At 37.7% G+C, this 3231-nt stretch overlaps 1 long non-coding RNA gene across 1 annotated transcript; it reads left to right on the forward strand.

The window, feature by feature from the left end:
• Positions 1 to 1893: 1893 nt before the first annotated feature.
• On the forward strand, positions 1894 to 2786 carry LOC144819438 (uncharacterized). Its single transcript, XR_013607369.1, has 3 exons — positions 1894 to 1989; positions 2076 to 2153; positions 2690 to 2786. It is a non-coding gene; the product is annotated as an uncharacterized LOC144819438 (long non-coding RNA).
• The last annotated feature ends 445 nt before the right edge of the window (positions 2787 to 3231 follow it).

Raw genomic sequence — 3231 nt, forward strand, 5'->3', positions numbered from 1 at the left:
TGCGTGTGTAATCTATCCTAAGTTGGAGAAACATCACGTGAGTTTAGAGTACGATTTAGTGAACATAAATCAGCGATACGTAAGGGCAAAGTGGAAGCCCCACTTGTTCATCACTTTCTAGCCAAACAGCACTCTGAAAAGGATGCCAAATGGTGTATCCTTGAAAAGGTGAAAGGACAGACAGGGTTCTGTGGATATTGTTCATAAAAGAAGAGAGTGGTTTTGTATCTTTTCCATGGATACAGTAAAAAATGGATTGAATGAAGAAATCCAGTGGAATATTACTAAACTCTGGTAATATTGAATCTGTAATCGTAAACCATATGGAAGGGAGAGTTGTAACACAACTACATTGAGTGGTATAGAAGGCTGTCTGCTCCTGTATTTGAAAATGTCTTTGTGAAGCTCTTAGTGATATAGTAAATTTAAGGTTACAGACAACTAGCATGATGCTTTTTGTTATGATGTGACCTATTTTAGTTCTGTAGGTCAGAAAACTGGAATTGTGTTGTAATAGGGGTATCCACAAGACTTGTTCAATCTTAAACCATTCTTGGTTCTAATTAGCATTCATATGGCAACGATAGAAGAGACCCCAAACTGCATTATAGTTGCAGTTTCAAAGTGGCATGTCTAGCTTATCTGCAATGATTGCTTTACATTAAGTGATATAGAAGACTAACTATTATGTGGCAATCTCCTAAAATATAATGCTGAGGGTGTACTAGCACTTTGTTTCCATCTGGTAAATTTATTTCGGCTCAAAAATCATAGGTGAACTACATTGGCTATGGTACCTGACATCGTAGTTTATATAGTATGTACACAGGAACACAAAGGGCCATGTCCTTAAAAAAAATGTAACTTTACATTTTTGTTCTTTGTTGCAAATACGTGGCATTATTACATTAAACCATAGCATGGAAACGCGAGTAATATGTGAGGCATCGCAAGAGAGTACAATGAACATATGATGTGTTCGTTGGAGATTTACTGTTAAACTATTGCTCTTCCAAGATGGCGCTAAGATTCCGCCGTGTAGATTAGCCCGTTGATGTTAAAAATGACCTTGTGAGTAGCGCATTGAATGTTAAGCCCCCTTTGAGTAGCCGCATTTCCCAACGTCAGTCACGTTTTTAGGACGAACGCGATAGGGCACCGGCCCCACTTCCGAGGTCACGTGATGATGACTGCAACACGGCCGAGCAGCCCGTGGTTAGTTTTTACAAACCGAAATCAGGTGTTTCAATTTAATTAATTTCGGCGCAAGGAAGTTAGCGTGGGGCTCAGTATATATAGAGCTTCTGCAAACTGTGTTTTTTCACTCGTGAAGGCGCAACGTATTGTGCATGACGCTGATGGAGATGAAGAAAGGATGTTACCGGTATGTATGCGAAAGTCCTGTAAAAATATTAGCTTATCATTTCGGGATAGTCAGAATGTACTAGATAGCCTCAGTGAGAGGGATACAGGACTTTTCTGTTATGTATGGTGCAGCAGAGTATAAAGCCTTTGCCTACGAGGGACTGTAAGAAAGATTGGGAATTATATATGAGTTCCCTCGCTAGAGAAACTAAGGGCATATCAGTGAAAAGGCTATTAGGATAATATCTTAAATCTTAAGGAATGAGGTTTGCAGTATTGTGGAAAATGGACTAGGAAGAATAATTCATTTTTCCGTACTTTTTTAGTGAATTGACGAATGTTATGTGGCCCGAAATCTCATGAAGTTGGATAACTTGTACATAGAGGAAGTGCCAACAAACATAAAGGAATACAAGACATAATCTTAAGGCATTTACAAGAGCAAAACCATAATAATAAAGAATGTTAAATCTCTGCCATCAAATCTGTTGTGTAGTTAAATGAGTCTTCATTACTTTCCATGCATAGGTGAAAACATCATCTGAGAGATTGTGAGAGCTAGTTATACGGGCCAAAGAAAGACAGGATTTAAGACGTATTTCGCCTCAATCAAAATATTTTAAGGTAATAAGGTTTCCAAAAAAAGGTAGCCATGTAAAGTTTTTCTATGGAAAATAGGTGTTCGAATTGCTGTTTCCTCCATCCCTCAGTGTAAATCTGGAAAGAACCAGGGTGCCTAAATCAGGACAGGACTGACGCTTCTTCGCCTCCCTTACAAGATATCTAAGGTAATGGGGTGAAAGCTCGGGGCTTGTGGATGAAACCTGACTTAATGGCTTAGTTTGAGAATAGGCAATAGAATTCCTCTCTATTCACTCTGTAGGTAAGAAATTAGTGGTTGTTGCATCACCAGAATTTGGAGCTTTGAAAAACTTTGGAGGGTCATAAACGTAAAATGGAAGAGCCATCTATGAGTACGTCTTGATATATAATCTCCCAAGATATCCAATAGGATGTAAACCATGCAATAGTGAATGAGAAGTAAAGAAAGAGATTTGTGATGACTGTTAAAATACCCAGATACTTAGTTAAAGGGGGCAAATGAACTACCTTTTTGCCCTGAGTAGGTGAAGGCAAATTGGAGTTGTACAGATCTGTGTTTCTTTTATAATGGATAGGAATCACTGGTGTTTTTGGGTATAAGGTGGCACCCAAGGGTATATTGTTGGTATGATTGTTGTATTTGTTGATCGGTCCAAGCAATGTCTTTTTAATATATGTCATAGGCACAAACTTAATGTAGACTTTTTATACCTTTCTGCAGATAATTCCAGGGTATAGAGAACATAGATTGATATATTTGGCGGGTCCTGGTGAAGGTGGTTTCTATCGCTGTTACCTTCCACCGAAACGCATAGACCAAGTCCTTTTAAAATCCCACTGTCTACAGTGGCTACATATTGGGCAATAGACAGAACATCAATAAAAGTGCTAACGTGTCCAGATGTATGAGGTTGTGACTGTGTATCAGTGAGAGAGAGTGCTATGTGTGGTTTAGTTTTCTACCTGTTGATAAGTGTATTCATATGTGTATTATTATAGGAGAAATGAATTTTGTATTATGACCTATTGATGATAACAATGTATTTTGTGGCAAAAACAAATGTTTTATAATTGAAAACAATGATACAGAAAGAAGAGTCTTAAAAGAAAAAATTATTTCAATAAAAAAATGAGAAAGTAAAATAAATGTGTTATTGCAGTTTGGTTATGCCCATGTAATAGAGGTAAATCCCGAAAAATTAGAAGGTCATGAGGGAGTTGCTTTATTGTGCAAGGATGATTTTGTAACATGGCCTCTTTCTG

This window comes from Lissotriton helveticus, chromosome 2_1, assembly GCF_964261635.1.
Source record: "Lissotriton helveticus chromosome 2_1, aLisHel1.1, whole genome shotgun sequence".
Lineage (NCBI taxonomy): Eukaryota > Metazoa > Chordata > Amphibia > Caudata > Salamandridae > Lissotriton > Lissotriton helveticus.